Source organism: Calliphora vicina, chromosome 2 (genome assembly GCF_958450345.1).
Source record: "Calliphora vicina chromosome 2, idCalVici1.1, whole genome shotgun sequence".
NCBI lineage: Eukaryota > Metazoa > Arthropoda > Insecta > Diptera > Calliphoridae > Calliphora > Calliphora vicina.
The window spans coordinates 55,757,591-55,778,587 of NC_088781.1; the positions used below are offsets into that span (position 1 = coordinate 55,757,591).

Sequence of the window (20,997 nt, forward strand, 5' to 3'; positions counted from 1 at the left end):
ACGTGAGATGATCATTCCCTCAAATCACTCGTGCAGAATGTTCAATGTGACAAGAGCTGTGCGCATTCCTGTTAAAAACACATGTCGTTGGTGTCCATATGATCCAATTCATGGCCAAAAGAAGTTGGTAATCATTGACCTATAGTGCTCGTCGTTCATCGTAAAATAGGAGAGCCGCTTGAAATGTTGCCCTAACTGAACACCCATTTTGATAAAACAATTTTATCAATTTTATTTTTTACCCAATAAATGAAAGCCAATACGATATATTATATACCTTCCGAACTGATAAAGTTCGGAAATTCCTTTTGGAAGACCCTGTAAATATTATAAATCTGCTACGCAAGTAACATCACCTTGTTGAGTAAGCATTGACAAACACACTTTAGTTTTTTTAGATAAATAGTTAAGACACAAAATTCAAGTAAGCGAAGACACAATGCAGTGTTGCAATGCCAGTGTTCGAGATAATTTGCAGCAAATCAAGTAGTTTGTAGGTGAAAGTTTTGCTCATGTATCAAATGTATCGAAAACCATGTAGCAAATTACATGATCTGAGCAACTCAAAAGTTTGAAAAGCTCTATAAGGAGGATTTACTTTAAAATTCTCCATTGAATTTCAGGAGAACACTTGTATTATTTCAATACAATTCCGAATGTTCTCCTGGCATTCAGGAGTTGAATATATGGTAACTGGTTCTACAATTTAAAATAAGAATTAAGTTTCAAAACGATTCTAATTTCGAACAATTTAGTCTTTCAATATTCTGTTGTAATATATAAATATTTCATGCTACGTTTAATTCCTCTACCAGCTATAGTAGTAAATAGCAGCAGGAAAAACAAAACTTGTATGTTCTCTTATTGGAGCTTTATTCTATTTTGTTGCTGCTGTTTTCGGTTTAATTTTGTTACGAATTAATGTCGATTTATGTAAATTTTTCACACACATGTGAATTTCAAGATGTTGCAGAGTTTAATATTAAATAATTGCTAAAAGTTTAAAATAACCAAAATAACTACAAACAAACATAACCTTACAAATATGCATACATACAGACATACTATTTAAACATTCTGCAAGTTGAAGGATATTTTTAGTAACATTCAGAACTATTAGTAAATGTTACTGCTAAAATAAATTTACAAATATTTATACAACACTATTATGTTTATGATATAAGCAAATACATATGTATATTTGAATGCATGTGTCATAGAAAATTCACATTTAGTTACATAAATACATTTGTATTTACATAAATATATTTCAAATATTAATATTTTAAGAATTAATAGAAATGTTTTACATTTACTTGTAGTTATGTAAATATTTGGTTATGAATATACATAGTTTTTATGACACAACAAATTTGTTTTATATAAATTATTAAATTACATTTTTATTGCAAATTAATTAAGTTTTTTGGAGGTATTGTTTGTATTAGTTTTGATACACAATTTATTTATTATGTAAATACAATTATTTTAATTAATATCCTAAAACAAACAGAAATATTTCCTTGAATACTATAATTTTGTATTACTTTTCAAAGCCCATTTTTACTGCGAACTAATTAATGTTAGAAACATTATTTAAATATATTCACTGATTATTCTGAAATTCGGTTAAATAAAACATTGAGAAATTTTCCAAGACATTTAGCTAAGACACACTAAGCAAGTAAGCGAAGACACAATACAATGTTACATTTAGAATTATAGACCTGGTTTACAGCAAATCATGTAGTTTAAAGTTGAGCTTAGTTTTCAGTTTTAAACGAAACCGAACTTTTAGAACTGAATAACAAACAGTTTATTATATCTAAGGTAAAAAAGGTGTAAAAGCAGGCCTACGACGAAATGAAATTGTACACGACTTTCCCGACTTGATTGACATCTGAGTTGCACCAACTGTCGCAACGTGTGAAGTAGAAAGCTGGATTTTAGGTACTGTTGATTCATTCACAAAATTCATCTAATTTTAGTCTAGCATTAATGAAAAAAGCGATATATTCCTTTTTGAAAACTTTTTCAAGTAATAAGGAGTGAGATCGAAAAATTCTTAACATACATATATGTTTATAAAAAAGAAACCACTAAACTTACAGCTTTAATTTTTTTTTTATTTGATTGAAATTATTATTACAATTTACAAAAAAAATTATTTTTATAGTTTTAATCACTAGTGATGAAATTTTGAACCTTTTTCGGAAACCCTTCCATTAACGTTTTTATAGTGCTTTCTGTCACTTTGCTCGAACATGTAGTCCATCTCCGTTTAAAATCTACCACACTTTTGGACACCTTTTTTGTACTCTTCAATTCTCTTTTAACAAGAGCCCAATATCTCTCCACTGGCCTTAGCTCCGGGCAGTTTGGAGGATTTGCCTCTCTTGGTACAAATACCACATTATTGTTCTTGTACCACTCAAGGGCTTGTTTGCCATAGTGACAGGATGCCAAGTCAGGCCAAAAATAAGTGGACACATTATGAAGTCTTATGAATGGAAGCAGCCTTTTTTGTAAACATTCCTTGATGTAAATTTCGGTATTTATAGAGCCCGTTGTAACAAATGAGTGGCTTCTTTTGCCGCAACTGCATATTGCTTGCCATACCAAGAACTTTCTGGGAAATTTTGTCTGCTTTTGGGTCCTAAACTTTTCTTCAACATTCCCTCGAGCATCAGCAACATAAAATTTTTGACCTGGAAGTTGCGAAAAATCTGCCAGAACATACGTTTCGTCATCCATTATGCAGCAAGAATATTTTTTTATAAAACTTGACTTCAATTTCCGTGCTCTGTTTTTGGCCTCTAAATTTTTAGTAGCGTTCCTGTCAGGAACTTTTTGAGCCTTGTATGTTTTTAAACCTGCATTAGCTTTAACTTTTCGTACCAAATAGTCCGAGCACTGAGCTAACCGGGCTGCTTTCCTACCGGATGTGTTGGGAGCTCTTTTGAAAATGCGTTCTATTTTTTTGGCTTTAGAAACATCATGTGGACCATTCCTTCTACCTGAACCAGGTTTTCTATCAACTGACAAGTTCTCCCGGCACTGTTTAATAACATTGGAAACAGTTTGACGGCAGACCTTTGTATGCTTGGCCAACTTTTTGTAAGACCAAGTTGGGTTTTGTTGAAAATATTTAATAATTTCAGTACGCACTTTTTTCTGGTCACTCATTTTAATCAGATTAACAAAAAAATTAATATAATTGACATTACACATAATAACTGACATGTTTTTCAAAGGTAACTTGATCAAAAAAAAATTCAAATAATACTTGGGTTAAAAAATGTAATGAAAAACGTGTGTTAATAATTTTTCGATCTCACTCCTTAGTATGTGCAAAACAGATCTGATATTTAGAAGGATATAAGAAAACATATCTATAAAGTCTTTAAAGTCAAACCCACCAATAAAGAATATTACTATTTCATTTATGAGTGTTCTACATTTGAGTAACGTTTTCATATCTTTTTGTTCCTATATTATCACAATATTTAATGAATTTAAATTTTATTAAAACCGAAAGAGCAGTTTTTAATTTTTTTTTTTTTTTTTGGAAACTCAAATAACTATGTTTACCACTGTCTTAAATGTTCACTAAATATATATACTTTACACACAAAGTTTCTAACCCACGGCTTATTTAGGGACTCCTCCTCTCCTTCTAAACTTTTGTTTGCAAAACACATTTCAGCCATGCGACAGCTTTTTCGAGATGAGGACATAATGTTAAAATCAGTTTATAGAAATCTGCATATAATATTATCAAACGGGCACACGAATTTACTTATGACAGCCAATATATAAAAATAATCCCAAAAATGTGAATTTTATGATTTTTGCCCATCTGGACCACATTTTGTCCGATATTGGTAAAAGAATTATGTGGCAAATTCAAAACATACTAAGGTATATAAAATTGTACTGCGTTGGGTATCCTTGCTTTGGGATTTTAGATCAAATTGGATAAATTCGAAATTTCACCATAAAAATTGGACACATTTTTCAAGTTGTAATAAGAAAACAGAAAAAATATTGAACATTTTTTTTTGACACAAAATCGATCAAATTCAAAATTTTTGAAATATACAACATTCAAGTCACCTATTTTCGAAATCGTACAAAATATTGATTTGAAATTTTCTGCGCGTGAAAGCTAAGTATTTTCTAATGAAAATAATTATTGGGTGTATAACTTAAAAATGCGGAATTTACACTAGATGGTGAATCTTTTGAAAGTGGCTTTTGTTTTTAATAAAAAATGTAATTTTTAAGGCTATTGAACATTATAGTGTAAACAACAAAATGTTTTAGCTTCGGAAATTTCGATTTTTTTTGCCTACAAAGCGTCATATGCGGGAAGTTTTGCTTTACTATTTAAATTTAAAAAAAGTACCGCCGAAGGATACCGATTGCTCACCAATGCTTATGGTGAATTTGTTCCATCGGTGTTAATGTGCGAGAGATGGTTTGTTCGGTTCAGAAGTGGTGATTTTGACACGGATGACAAAGATCGCCCAGGCCAGACAAAAAAGTTTTAAAACCAAGAATTTAAGGCATGAAGATTGTTACCAAAGAGCTTTAAAAATCATTGGGAGCTACCCAAGCAGGAATTTCATAACGTTTGCGAGCAGCAGGATTCATCCAAAAGCAGGGAAATTGGATAACATACGAATTAAAGCCTTGATACTTTGAAATACGATTTTGCAAGTCCGAAATAATGTTTGAACACTAAAAAAGAAAATAATTTCTGCACCGAATCATTACTTGCGATAAAAAATGGATCGATTACGATAACCCGAAGCGTGAGAGATCGTACGTGAAGCCCGGCCAACCAGACGAATCGACAATAAAGTTAAATATACATTGCTCTAAGGTAATGCTCTGTATTTTGTGGCACCAAAAGGATGCTATCTATTATGAGCTGCTGAAATCTGGCTAGACCGTCATAGGGAACCTGTAACAAACGCAACTGATTTGTTTGAAACGCCCAGAATATGAGGCCAGAAATGAAACTGTATGGCGAAATTTTTAAATTTGAATTTTCAAATGCGTATAACTCAATAAGAGACAAATAGCACATGCAAACATGTAAACATAGACAATATAAATACCATTTTACATCTAAAACACATTGTGGTCCGAAAAACAAGACCTTTAATTTAGCAAACAAAAACTAACTTCTTATATAAAAATTTTGCCATACTATTACCATCAACCACAGTGCCTTTAGGAAATGAAGTAATTCTCATTTAAAAATTAGTTTACTTCACTTCAAAATGCCACTTACAAAACCCATAATGCCACAAATCTCTGTAAAATCTTTAAATCACTTTACTTTACAAAACAAACCCACCCACCCTAAACCTCTCTACAGTTTAAGTACTTGGCAAATTAATAAGATTTTAATTTCCCTTAATTAAATTAATTGTTTGATGGTGGGGAGGGGGTGTAGGTGTTGGTTTCTATGATCCACAGTACATTGTAGTCTATGTCTGTCACAAATATTTATTTGGCATTGTTTCAAGAAAACTCTGAAGAAAAAAAATAACAAAATGAAAGAAAAACACTTTGGCGAGAAAGAAAATAGTTTGCCATTTGCCTGAACAAACGCGCATTAATTATTTTTATTGTCCAAATTAAGTCACCACCACCGTATACAATTATTTTTCTTAGTTAAATAGTTTTGTATTTCAGTGTTTTTCTTTTAGCACTTGCCAGAGAAAGAAACGAGCTTAGAAAAATAGGGAGACATGTTTGAGATTTATGGATAATTAACGACTTTGGTAGGGTGTACATTAAGATATTGGGTTAATAAGCTAAAGTTAGATTTATACTATAATGTCAGCATAGTCAAATAAGTTATTTTCATCTAATCATGTGAAAGTTTGGATTATTTAAAAAAAAAATAGCAAAACATATTTGAAAAATATCAACATTTTGCCCATTTTCAATAAAAACATTTCTGATCAACAAAGAATATTTCATACCTCTACGTCCTTTCCTCGAGGCTCTATCGTTCCAACATCAGACAGAAGGACGGACATAGCTAGATCGTCTTTTTGTGGTGGGTATAAAAATAATTTCATGAGTTTTGTAAAGTCTTGACCAACTGTCAAATTCTGTACTAATTTCTTAGCTATGCTACGATATCACTTTGTGGAATAGATATGCATTGTCAGGCGCCATTTTATTTTCAAAGTCATTTAGCAAAGACACAATAAACAAGTAAGCATAGACACAATACTGTGTTCCATTGACAATTTTGGATATGATTTGGAAAAATCAAGTAGATAGTTTGAATTGCTATGAATATGTTGCAAATTACTCGACCAATCGAAATAATTCCTAAAATAAACAAAAACGAAACATCTCAATTATAATATTTACAAGTTTCAGTGGAACTATAAAGATTAACTGAAATTAGCGGCAAATCGGTTATGACTTAAAATGTTCATATTTGAAAAAAATTACTAAAACTCTTGACTTTCAAGACCTTTGCTTAATGTAGCGTATCTTCAAGGTATTAAAAACTTTCAAATAATTATACTAATACTAAAAATTCATAAACTCTTATCGTTTTCTTTACTTTAGCCAGCCCAAAGTTGGCTGTATTTTTCTTTTATTTATTTTATTTCTTTAGTAAAATGCAAATGAAACTAATTTAAATAAATTCAATTTAGCAAGAAAATATGTATAGTTAAATGAAAATCAGCCTGAGAGATAATTTGAATGTAATGCAGTTGTTTAAAATTAAAATACGTTATTAAAAACATCTGGAAAAAGTTAAAAGAAATAAATATGTTAGAAATATTGAAGCAGTTTAAAGCATTTGCAACAGGCCTGCCATAATTTATCGATATTTTTAAAATTAAAATTTATTTTTAATTTAATAGTGTGAGTTATGTCGTTATGAGTGCCTAAGTAAAAACTGTTGTTTTTACTTAAGTTTTATTGATAAATGAGTTTGAAATCAATTTGATAAACACGCAAATCTATATCTATTATAAATATAATGTTTTATTTTTTTTAAACACGCAATTTTGACAAAAGTTGATTTATGGAATTTTATTATATTGTATATAAAGGGTCTTTCAGTAAGCGATTCATATGTTTAAATTTAAATAAAACAAAGTGTGTGTGAGATATCAGCAAAAAATTCTATTCGTTTGAAAGTTCTATCGCTGCCATTATGTATGGAATGTAACTTCGTGCAAATTTCTGCCGCGACTTTACTGGAGTGCATCTGAAAGGTCCAATTCTCCATCACTTTGGCGCATAAATCAGCCTGGTGTTGTTGTTTTTACATAGACCTGTGACTTAAGAGTTTCCCACAAGTAAAAGTCTAACGGGCTCTGTGACCAGTTCACTTCACCTCCACTTGAGATGACCATGTCCCCAATTCGATCGTGCAGAATTCAATGTGGTATGAAATGTATGGCACGTAATCATCTACCTGTAGCGCTCACCGTTGACGGAGATGGCCTGGCCAACGTCTTTTGCAAAGAAATATGAACCGATAACGCCGCAAGCCTAAAATCCACACCAAACATTGACTTTTTTCGGGACCCTCTTGGATCTTGTGTGGACTGGTACCCAAATTCAACAGATTTGTTTGTTGACGTACCCATTCATCCAGAAATGGGCCTCACCGTAAAATGGGTGAAACGCGAGGAAATTTGCCCGACCAGAACACCCATTATGATAAAACAATTTTATCCATCCAATTGGACAGATATACCTTCGAATATATGGCCTATCAACTGTAAAATTTCAGAAGTCCCTATTGGAAGATATAGCCATTCCTGTCTGTATGTTGAAATCAACTTTCCGAAGTCCCCAAATAAATGGCTGAGATTTAAGAAAAAACTGGAACCAATTTTCAACAAACGTTTTTTTAACCAACATTTTCTTCATCAGCAATTGGTGTATGACATAAAAATGCGAGATTTACAATAGATGGCGTATCTTTTGAACGCGTTTTTTGTTTTCAATAACTTATATGTCATTTTAAAGGTTACACATCTGTCATTTATTCTAACTAAATTATTGAACATTATAGTGTAAACAACAACAATTTTGTTGCATCGAAAATATTGAATTCTATGCCAAGAAAGCGTTATATGCGGGAAGTTTTGCTTTACTTTTTTAATTTGAAAAAAAAGTGCCGCTGAAGCACACCGATATCTCACCAATGCTTATTGTGAATATGTTCCTTCGGTTTCAACGTGCGAAACATAGTTTGTTCAGTTCAGAAGTGGTGATTTTGACACGGAAGACAAAAATCGCCCTGACCAGCCAACAATTGGAGGCATTACTCCATGAAGATTGTTGCAAAATCATTGGGAGCTACTGAAGCAGCAATTTCAAAACTTTGTGACCCAAAAGCAGGGAAATTTGGTACCGTACGAATTGAAGTCGAGAGACCTTGATATACTATTTTGCATGTCCGAAATTCTGCTTGAATGCTATAAAAGAAAACCATTTTTGCAACGAATCATTACTTGCGATGAAAAATAGGTCCATTACGATAACCCGAAACGTAAGAGATCGTATGTGAAGCTCGGCCAATCAGCCGAATCAACATCAAAGCCAAATAGCCATGGCGCTAAGATAATACTTTGTATTTGGTGGGACCAAAAGGGTCCTATCTATTATAAGCTACTGAAATCTGGCCAGACCATCACAGGGAACATTTAGCGAATGCAATGCCGAAAAATGCCCAGAATATGCGGCCAGACATGAAACCGAAATATTCCATCATGACAACGCTCGGCCACATGTTGCAATACCTGTTAAAACCTATTTAGAATGAAGTGGTTGGGATGTTTTGCCTCAACCGCTTTATAATCCAGAACTTACCTAGTCCGACTACTATTTGTTTCGATCGAAGCAGAACGCTCTTTCTGGGATACGCTTCACTTTGGAACAGAGTATCCGAAATTGGCTTGATTTGTTCTTGGCCTCAAAATATGAGCACTTATTTTGGCGCGGAAACCTTATGTTGTCATATATTTGAGTTTAATTTCTAAAAAAAATAACGAAAAAATTATAAAAAATACTAAATTTTACTTTTCCTTCAAAAAGGTTAATATTTTCTTTCACTCCACTTAAAAATATTTTTTTTTCAAATAAAACTCTTTCCATAAATTCTTAAATGTCAATCACTTGCAAAATGTGAACTTGAAAATAAACTAAACTAATAAAGTATAGCTGCGTGTTGTTCACAAATCTAACACTTACTGTAGGTCATCGCATTTACTAAATAGACGGACCCTCCACCCACAATCAAATGACCCACCCATTTTACTTCTTACACTTTTCACTAACAAACCCCTTAATTAAAAGGTCGTTTTTCTTCATTTAATAAAATCTAAATGGAGAAAATGCTAAAAAATATAAAACTACTTAGTGTTTTTCCACTTTATTCGTCATTTCACATTTGCCATTGATTACTTTTCACTTTTTTTCCACAGTTTTGAAAAAACAACAAGAGAAACAGAAGAAAAGTAAAAGAAAAACTTTTTCTCAAGTCAAGTCAAATCAAAGTAGTAGAAGAAGCAAAAGAAAGAAGCAAAACACATTTTCTCTAAAGTCGGAAATAAAAAATTACCGGAAGTTGTTCGTTCTACATAGTTGTATGTGGTATGTAGGGCTGATTGTGTTTGTGTGTCGAAGTGTATTTTTAGCATGCAACCAACCTACACTTAATATTACTACATATTCATTTATGTATTTTGATGTGTGTGGCCTTTGTAGATTTGTTTGTATTGTTTCTTTTGTAAATGTAGTTTTTCCCCTTTTTTTGTAAAAAAAAAAAATATAATAGAACAACTTGTTATAAAACTAACTTTAATACTTTATTGTGTTACATTGCAGAGCGGAGAGGAGAGGAGAACAATTAAACTGAACACGAATTTCAAAGTAACATTGTATATACAAACAAACACGTGTGAACCTCCTTAAACATGCAACAAAATACATAAAAATTAAATTAACAATATAAGTACATAAATATGTATGTAACTAATATGAAAAATCATTGTAAGGCTGGAGTTTTAGTTTTAGAAATATACCCGAGATGGTAAGGATCCAACACAAAACTGATCCCGTGATTGGTTCCTCGGTGGTAGGGACCTGTTATTGTTCTAACACTTTAACATGCCGATGTCCTAAAAGGGGATAAAATTAACCCCTTTTAGGCACTCATTAAAAGGTCATGGTACTAACCCAAAAGTACTTGCTCTGTTTTGAATAAAATAATCTAAATATACATATGGGGCATTTCATGTCAAGTGAACCAATCGATGTCTTCCGATCGGGATGAAATTTGCACCAAGGTTAGTTCTATTGGATAGTAACTCAGACACAATTTTTCAAAATTTGGTTCACTTTACATGAAATGTCCCATATATAAATTAATGTGTGTTTGTATGTATTTTTGAAGTCTATAGATGGCTAAACAGCTAGATCTTACTTTATATAAATGAGCAGGACAATTATTTAGATTAGTGAAATATCATAGGTACACTGTGAAAATTATAAATATACATGGAGAAATATATAATATTATTCACATAAATATAATACTATACAAATATACTACTACATTCGTACACAGAAAAAAGTTTCAACATTAATATTATGATTCGAATTCATTGATTTCAATTCATAACATTTATAAATAATTTCTTAAATAGTATGATTTTTTTAATATTTTATGTTTTGAAATAAAATCTAGAAGGCTTGAAAAATATACATAATTTCAATTTTATTTTTATGTTGTTCAAAAATGTTTGAAATTTTTCATGGAAAATTTTTAGTTTTTTTATGATTTTCAGCTACAAAATTATATAAAAAGCGCGAATGATTAAATTGATTTAAGAGAATGAAATGCTTTTATATTTATGAATGTTTTATTATGTTTAATGATAATTTTTAAGTTTCAGATATTCTCCTTTTTATCTTAAAATATTGGCCAATATATGGCTATTATGCAAATATTCTTGCACTAATTCATTATAATGCAATTTATTAAAAAAATTAAGTAAAAAAAGCATAATTTCCGTCATGTAAAATTTTATAATATTTATGAACATGTTCTTATTTTGAATGAAACAAGTTTGGGAAAAAAAATCAAGTTCGATTAATAATACTTATTACAAAATTCATTCCAATTATGAATTTCTTTTTCTGTGTATATCTGGGAAATTATAAAAGCTAAAATCTTGAAACATTGTATGAGTATTTTTTGTTGTACATTTTGATATTTAGGCTAAAAATGGGCATAATAAAATTATTGTGAGTGAGCACCTCCCTTATAGGGTTTTTACACTTACGTACATTTTGGCGAAACGTATGGAAGATGTTGAAAACTTGAAAGATTTGTTCACACTTGCAACATCTAACATCTACCATCAGTAAAATTGCAAAAATATTAAGAATCATATTGTTTTTATGAAAACAAAATGAATTGAGACTACTATCAATTCATTTTGTACTATCAAATTAAATAAGAAAATAATTTCACAAGCAAATTTCAAACAAATAAAATGTCCCCTCATTATTATATTATATTTGTTTACATTTTGTTCTTAATATAAATGCCATTTATATTAAGAATTAAAATTATATGTCCATTAGAATTTTTCTATACATTTTGTAAATAACGCTTTATAACTTTTCAAACTTATATGATAATGAAAAAAACTAACAATGCAGTTTGAAAGATCAATTAATTCTTAATAATTTAGGGACAATAATTTTTGAATTCGATTGTTGCCAATCGAATGATTCTGTCTTAGTGACCGAATTTTACAGTTGTGGCTACAATATTTTGGAATGGGCAACTAAAGTTTGGTTGCCTCAACTGAAATTCTTCTTTATCAACTGACTTTCTGTTGCTAGAACTGAAAAATTCTATGTGTGCAAACGAATTATTCGATTGGCAACAAATTCGGTTGCTATCACGAATCTGTTACCGTTCCTGAGTTGTATAAAGCTAACGAAAATTTGTATGTGCACAAAATGATTTGTATATCCTACAACACCATAGTGTAATCATTTCGTAAAATTACGAAATGTCGGGTACCTTAATGAGCCAATTCATTGCAAAAAGTAAAAGTTTTTGCACACAAAAATAAAGCTTGACATTTTTCTTTTAAACTGCGTTCTCAAAAGTAAAAAAAAACCGTGGGCCTTGAGAAAGTTATGAAGAAAACTCAAAAACTTACTAGACTTAAAATAGGTCATTGTTTATTCTCACATAAACATATTTTTGAAAAGAAGCAACCTCCGACATGTAACTGTGGAGAAGTTTTAAATGTTTCTCATATATTTAATGATTGCAGATTACTGCAAGAAAAACGACTTAAGCATAAAATAAACAATCTTGAAATTCTCGCAGATGATAATGATTTTGAAAAAGTCAAACAATTTCTTACAGAAATCAATTTATATAATTGGATTTAAATCTTGCTTTTAAAACATAAACATGAAAAAATACTACATTTAAATAGAATTAAAAAAAAAAAAAATCTTTTGTAATTAAGAATGTAATATTAATCTTATTACACAAAAATGTACTATAATACAAACGGCCTATATAACCTTACTGTGTTGGGGCCTTCCAAATCTTAAATAAATAAATAAAAAAAGGCCGCCAAACCCGATTTTTGGCAAAAATTCGACTTGAGCAACTTTTAAAAACCTCTTCCTAAAAATCTCAAAAATACTTTACCCTATAAGCTTTTAAATTATGCTTGAGCACCTGAAAATAAAAAATTACTTTTTTTGGGACACACTAATTAGTGTTTATAAAAAAGCGACTTTTTAGAAAACCGGTTTGTCGGTTAACCGACATCGAAAAAACCGGTTAAACCGGTTAACCGTCATATATGTGTAGAAAACATAAAATGTCCAATATAGTATATACAGCTTTAAAATTTGTAGCTTTTAGTAGTCAGGAATGGTTAATATTAAAAAGTTATAAATATACAAAGGTGCTAAGTCCATTTTATTTTGTAAAAATGTCAAAATTATTATCTCAGTCAAATTGAATAGAGTATAAATATGTTACTAAATATATAATACTTGTTTTAATTATTGGTTTATTAATTAAATTTCAATCAAAAATGTAAATAAATTTTTTAATTAAATATTTGATAATTTTGAAATCTATTATCACCTCGACTTTCTGATATGAAACAGAAAATGTTACAAGTCCCAAAAAGGACTTATAAGATGTAAACGAACTTCTTCATAGCTGTGATTATTTGTCATTATAAATCATACTAAATAATTAATAAAATTCCATTATCAGAATTCAAAAATATTTCAAATCATGGATTTTAGAACGTTTTTTGTCTCTCCTGTAATATTTCTGAAAATGACTTTGTGCACTAAGCTAACGAAATGAATAATAAAATAAAATTTTAAGAACAAAACACACTAATGAAGTCCTATTTATTTAAAGAAGGTATGTACATCGAATTCAATTTAAAGTTTGGTAAAATCATCATTAAGTTTTTAATGAATCATTAGTAAGATTTAACCTAATCTTATAGAATTATGCGGAATTTAATTATAATTTTGAAATGGTTTTTAAGTAAACTCATCGTCCTCTACTATTTAGAATCATTGTAATTCTTAAATATTAATATTATATCAATCTAAAGAGGTTTGTATTTTTAATCTACAATTTAGGTTTCAAATCAGACCAATAATGTGTACACAATGAATATTAAAAATGCATAAAAACATGAGATTTATTAATTTTAGTCCCAAATTTTAAAAACCGGTTAACCGAGTGATAAAAACCGGATAAACCGGTTAACCGAAAATCAACATTTTAAATTAACCGGTTCGCAAAAAACCGAGATTTCGAAGAAAAACCGGTTTTTCGGTTAACCGGTTAACCGGTTTATAAACACTAACACTAATATAGAGCCTTCAAATTTTGCACAAGTAATTCTGCAATAGTGGGCGTGGCACAACCCATACAAAGTAAGTACTAAAATTCGTATATCTATGTAATTATAATAGTTAATGCCTTGACATTTTGTAAGGAATATAAGAACAAAATCGGCAAAACTAGCAATAATGGGTGTAGCACCTCCCAGACAAAATAAATAATCATTTAGGTTGATTACGGGCTGCCCCTATACCGGGCACATGCTGTCTATAAGTTGTCTCCATCTTTTTCAATTCGTTGTCAGGTTCGATCCATCCAAATTTTCTTCTACGGATTTCAATATTAATGTCTATTACTTTTACAAAGTTGTTCATTGGATATTATACGAGGCCAAACAATTTTAAGGACATCTGTTAACAAAAACACGTAGTTGATTTTTAATATGTACCTTCGGTAACGAACCAAGTCGAATCCATAGAGTAATACAGCTAAGACGCATGATTTGAATATTTGGATTTTTGTCTTTACGCTATATAAATTAGAGTTCCAGACCTTATTAAGCTGTGTGAAAGCTCCAATTGCCTTTTATATTCGGTTTTCGACATCTTTGATTGTACCACCATCCTCAGTTTTGTTATCCGGAGATCTAAAGCCATCAGGCTGGCAAATTTGTGACAGTATTTAATCTGCACGATATTAAGGATATCCCGCCCATGGTCGGTTGCCATTTCCTGTTTTGTTGTAAGCAGGGTGCACCACTTGGCGGCGAGGTTGACATTTGAGTACGCTAGGCTATATATTAGCATCACTACACCTTGCCACTCCCACACAAAATAAATAATCATTTAGGTTGATTACGGGCTGCCCCTATACTGGGCACATGCTGTCTATAAGTTGTCTTCATCTTTTTCAATTCGTTGTAAGGTCCGATCCATCCAAATTTTCTTCTACGGATTTCAATATTAATGTCTATCACTTTTACAAAGTTGTTCATTGGATATTATACGAGGCCAAACAATTTTAAGGACATCTGTTAACAAAAACACGTAGTTGATTTTTAATATGTACCTTCGGTAACGAACCAAGTCGAATCCATAGAGTAATACAGCTAAGACGCATGATTTGAATATTTGGATTTTTGTCTTTACGCTATATAAATTAGAGTTCCAGACCTTATTAAGCTGTGTGAAAGCTCCAATTGCCTTTTATATTCGGTTTTCGACATCTTTGATTGTACCACCATCCTCAGTTTTGTTATCCGGAGATCTAAAGCCATCAGGCTGGCAAATTTGTGACAGTATTTAATCTGCACGATATTAAGGATATCCCGCCCATGGTCGGTTGCCATTTCCTGTTTTGTTGTAAGCAGGGTGCACCACTTGCCGGCGAGGTTGACATTTGAGTACGCTAGGCTATATATTAGCATCACTACACCTTGCCACTCCATTTTTATACCCTACACCACCATAGTGAGGAGGGTATATTGCGTTTGTACAGATGTTTGTATTAGCATTAGTCTAACACCCTAAAGTAAACCGATCGGCTCAGAATCACTTTCTGAGTCGACTAAATGATGTCCGTCCGTCTGGTTGGCTGGCTGTCCATGTAAACCTTGTGTGCAAAGTACAGGTCGCAATTTTGAAGATATTTCGATTAAAATTGGTACTTCGCTCAAGGACAAAGTATGTTACTTTGATGCCAGTGTCTGCTGCTGCGATAAATTTATGTAAATGGAAGTGGAGTAATTGGGTGGGCTACTCACAACAAGAGGTATGTTACCATACCCAACATATTCGTTCGAAGCGAGCATTGGCCGAAAAACACCCAGAATATGCGGCCAGACATGAAACCGTAATATTCAATCATGACAACGCTAGTACCTATTAAAAACTATTTAGAAAGCACCTGTTCAGATATTTCCCCAGCCGATTTCTATTTGTTTCGATCGATGCAGAACGCTGGGTTACGCCTCACTTCAGAACAGAGTACCCGAATATTAAACAATTTTTAATTACGGGTGGTGCTTGAGTGATTAACAAAATTCTTAAAAAATTTAAATTGTTGTTATGAAAATCATAAAAAATGTACGTTTTGATGGTATCTCAATTTGAGATGAGACCTCAAACGGTCCAGTAATATTCTATCAATATTTTTTTTTATCGATATAAGTGGTATACAATTCCGTTTATTATTTTAGAGATGCAGAATATTGTTATTATGTGTCACTTTTTTAAACAAACGCTCTCTATGACTACATTGTTTTCCAACCTTGGCTATAACATTTACGCTGATTGGGTTTTTGTTTATGATACTAACAACAGACGTAGTGTTATAAAATAACAACAACAACATTGAAACGAAAATGACATTTCATTTCGTTATTATTTTAACTGCCACTTTTCCACTACTCTACTCCATAGACGACGACACTTGGCGATATGAAATCATCATCATCATTATCGTCGTCATCATCACGAACATTAAAATACACTCGCAAACACTGTTTCACAGACACATTAAAACACATGCAATCATACGTAAATACTAGGGTGGCCCTTAGATTCCACTTTTGTCGACTTTAAATAAAATGTGCAAACTCTAAACGTTATCCGATTTTGCTAAAATGTTCAGCATATGCATTTTAGATGACAAAGAACAAGGTTTAAAACCTTGGTAGCATCGGAAATTGCAAAATAAGGACCAACTTAGTAAACACCCACCCCCACATAGTATGATCTCATAATAGAGGAAAATCATAAAAAAGAAGAATCAACATTTTTATTCAAATCCTGGCGGATACAATGTTGGTGTGACGGCAACAACTACATTGAAAACACCTAACGATATAATGGAAAAATAAAGTTTGTTTAAGAAATAAATACTTCTACTTAAAGTTCAAAACAGTATTTTTTTGCGATTCTTTCTATTTTCACTTCCTTCCCTATCCCTTTTTTCTTAAATGTTAATATTCGTATTTAATAATAAATAACACTATTACTACTAGTTATTTTAATGGTTCTCATTGTTGGACGTTTTTTTCCGTTGCTTTATCAACTTTTATTTTTGATAAAGGCGAGAAATTGTTCAGGTTTAATTTTAGAATATAAATTGTCGCCTTTGAAAGTACATAATAAATTCAAATTACTTTTACTTGTAATTGATTGGCATTTTGCTAAAGTATTATGTTTTCCTTTTGTGTCACAAAATTACACATTTAGGTAAATAATTCTTCTATTTGAGGTAATTATTATGGCTGCTTGTAAATATTGCTTTGGTTTGCGTTTTATTTATTTAAATGACCTCCATTTTCACCATGTGTAATTGAAGAAGAAAAGTTAACAAACTGGACGATTAGTTAACCAGTATAATTTAGCCAATGGTTGCAGTTTTAGCGTTTCACAAATATTCTGTTTTGTTTCTTTGGCAAATGCGGCGAATTTGAAACATTTGTGAATTTTTTAACATAAAAATATTACATCTATTTTTTATTTTTTTTTACAAATTGTAATAAATATGGGACATTTCATGTCAAGTGAACCAACTTTTGAAATCGATGTATTCCGACCAAGGTTAGTTGTATTGGATAGTAACACAGACACAATTTTTCAACAAGATCAGTCGAGTACTCTCTGAGTTAGAGGGGGTCAAAATTTGACATTTTGGCTAAGCAGGTGTTTTATCTTATACATGTATCTTATTACCTATTGTTCTTAGCAAAATGTGTCCCAAATAGCTTAGATAGCTCTTTCTTCAGTCTTTCGAAAAAAATATTTAAAAAAAAAACAAGAGAGCTAAATTTTTATTTAAACAAAATCAAAATTTTTTTTTTAATGTTTTAAAATTTTTTAAAAAATTTTTTTTTTCCAAATTGTTTTTTAATTTTTTTAAATTTCTTTGTCCTAGTTTTTTCCTTATATCTCAGCCATTTGCGGACCGATTTTCTCGATTTTAAATAGCGACCGAGCCGGAAGAATTTCGGAGATATTGATGTATGAATCGTGTATGTAAGTTATTTGGGGGCTTCGGAAAGTTGATTTCAACACACAGACGGACAGACGGACATGGCTATATCGATTCCGCTATCTATAACGATCCAGAATATATATACTTTATGGGGTCGCAAATGAAAAATGTGGAAACTACAAACGGAATGACAAACTTATATATGTATACCCTTGCCACTCATGGTGAAGGGTATAATAAAAAAATTTTAATATTTTTTTTCCGAAATCAAAAACTTTTTTGACTTTTTTTTAAAATGGGCCCTTTTTTCTTAAAATAAGCTTAGATATTTTCCCTGAAGACCTATTTGGTCGCTTAGTGGGATACGAGTGGGATATCTATCAAAATAAATATTTTGTAACTCAAAACATACAATTTTTTACTTTTTTTGCAAAATCAAAAACTTTGTTGACTTTTTTTTTCAAAATGGACCCTTTTTTAAATTTTTTTTAGCTCAAAAAAAAGCTTTGGTCTATTCCTTTAAGACCTATTTGGTCGCATAGTGGGATATCTATCAAAATATATATTTAGTAAATCAAGACATACATTTTTTTGAATTTTTTTTAGCAAAATCGAATTTTTTTCCAATATGGGCCCTTTTTTCTAAATTTTTTTTTGCTCAAAAGAAAGCTTAGATCCATTCCTTTAAGATAATTTTGGTCCCTTAGTGTAACTCAAGAAATACAATTTTTTAAATTTTTATGCAAAATAAAAAATTCTGTTGACTTTTTTTCAAAATGGACCCTTTTTATACCCTCCACCACCATAAGTGGTGAATGAGGGTATATATAAGTTTGTCATTCCGTGTGTAACATTGAGAAATATTCATCTGAGACCCAACAAAGTATATATATTATTGATCCTTATGAAATTCTAAGTCGATTGAGCTATGTCCGTCTGTCTGTCCGTCTGTCCGTCTGTCCGTCTGTCCGTCTGTGTAAAACACGCTCACGTCCAAAATACGCAAACAAACTTAGTAGAGTTGCAAGAAAAATGTTTATTATTGTCCTAAGCAGTTTGGTATTGAAAATCAGCGAAATCGGTACAGTGGAACCAAAGTTATGAATGAAAATGTGGGACAACCTCAAAAAAAAATTGATAATTTTCACATATTTTTGAACATTTTTTGTAAATATATTGCAGCTAATATCATAAAATTTTGCACTCGTTACTTTTATGATAAAAGGAGTAACTCTGGTGAAAATTATAAGAATCGGTCCATGATTTCTCCTAGCCCCCATACAAATTTCTTCCCGAAATATGGTTCTATGGTCTATAAATGCCTACAAAAGAGGAATATCCACATGAAATTCAGCAAAAATAAGTTTCGTGGTAAAGAAAATTATACTACAAAATTGTTCGTGGATCGGCCCATATTTGACCATAGCCCCCATATAAAGTATACTTCCGAAAATCTCTTAAATAAGCATAAATGTCTTATAAATATCGCTATCAAGTTGAAATTCGACATGAATAATCCCCATATATACAAAAATCGCTGTACCTAATTATATGGAGATCGGCCGATAATTGGTTATAGCTCCCATATAAGGACCACTTCCGAAAAACACAATAACCTACATAAATATCTAAAAAATATCAATATCAAAACAAAATTTCACACACATCCATAGTTTATATTTAGAAATCATACTACTGGATTTTGTGAATATCGGTCCATATTTGACCATAGCTCCCATATAAGGTCCACTTCCAAAAATCAGTTAAGTACTCATAAATCTCTTATAAATACATTTATCATGCTAAAATTCCACATAAATTATACTCATATATATAGATATCACTGTTCCAAATTTTATGCAGATTGGCCGATAATTGGTCATAGCTCCCCTATAAGGCCCATTTCCGAAAAAAGATATTAACCTTAAAAAGTATTAAAAACATATCGATATCAAAATGAAATTACGCACAGATCCAGTAATTTGAATCCAGTAATCATACTTCTGGATTTTTTGAATATCGGTCCATATTTAACCATAGCTCCCATATAAGGTCCACTCCCGAAAATCACTAATATGCTCATAAATTTCTTACAAATATAGTTATCAGGTTGAAATTCGAAACAAATTTATTCAATATATACAAAAATCGATGTACCAAATTTTATGATGATAGGCCCATAATTGGTCATAACCTCCATATAAGAACTACTTCAGGAAAACACATTACCGTGCACAAATATCCATAAAAATCTACACTCAACCAAAATTTTACACCGATCAGTAATTTGTATCCAAGAATCGTACTACAAGATTTTTTAAATATTGGTCCATAATTCGGCATAGCTCCCACATAAGGTCCACTCTTGCTAATAGCGTTCTTTATATGAAATACTACAAAAATAGCCCTTAAATACTTAGGACCATAATAGGTCATAGCTTCCATATATTGAACCAAAATAGTACACAGATCAGTAATTTGTATTCAAAAATCATAATACTGAATTTTGTGAATATCGGTACATAATTGGCCACAGCATCCATATAAGTCCATAAAAATCACGTTAAAATATTTTATGACAATCAAGTCATAGCTCCCATATAAGTCCCACAACCAAATATTTTGAAATTTGACCAAATATATTTGTATACCCTTTTTTATACTCTGTTTCTTCACTTGATGTTAAAAGGGAAAAATGTTGATCCAAACGTATTAACTGATTATTAAGTATATAAATTATTAAATTTCATACGTTATAATAGGAATTTCAGTTACAAATTGCTGAGTTAGATACAATTTTTTGTACATTTGAAATAAAATATCTTCTACGTAAACTATTCTTTCTAACAATTGTTATATTATTTCAGTTTTTATACCATCATATTTAGGTGGAGGGTATTTAAGATTCGGCACGGCCGAATATAGTACTCTTACTTGTTAATTTTTTTTTTAGCTCAAAAAAAAGCTTGGGTCTATTCCTTTAAGACCTATTTGGTCGCATAGTGGAATGCGAGTGGAATATCTATCTTGTTTATTAGAATTAATTTGCTCTCAAAAACGTGGATATTCTAAAACTTGTAAAATTTTCAATACCATTCTATTTAATTGCA

General features: G+C 31.1%; 1 protein-coding gene across 2 annotated transcripts in view; it reads left to right on the forward strand.

The window, feature by feature from the left end:
* The window catches only part of LOC135951897 (apoptosis-resistant E3 ubiquitin protein ligase 1), a 152,267-nt gene that overhangs the window by 118,896 nt on the left and 12,374 nt on the right, over positions 1-20,997 (forward strand). The gene's annotated exons all lie outside the window — the stretch shown is intronic.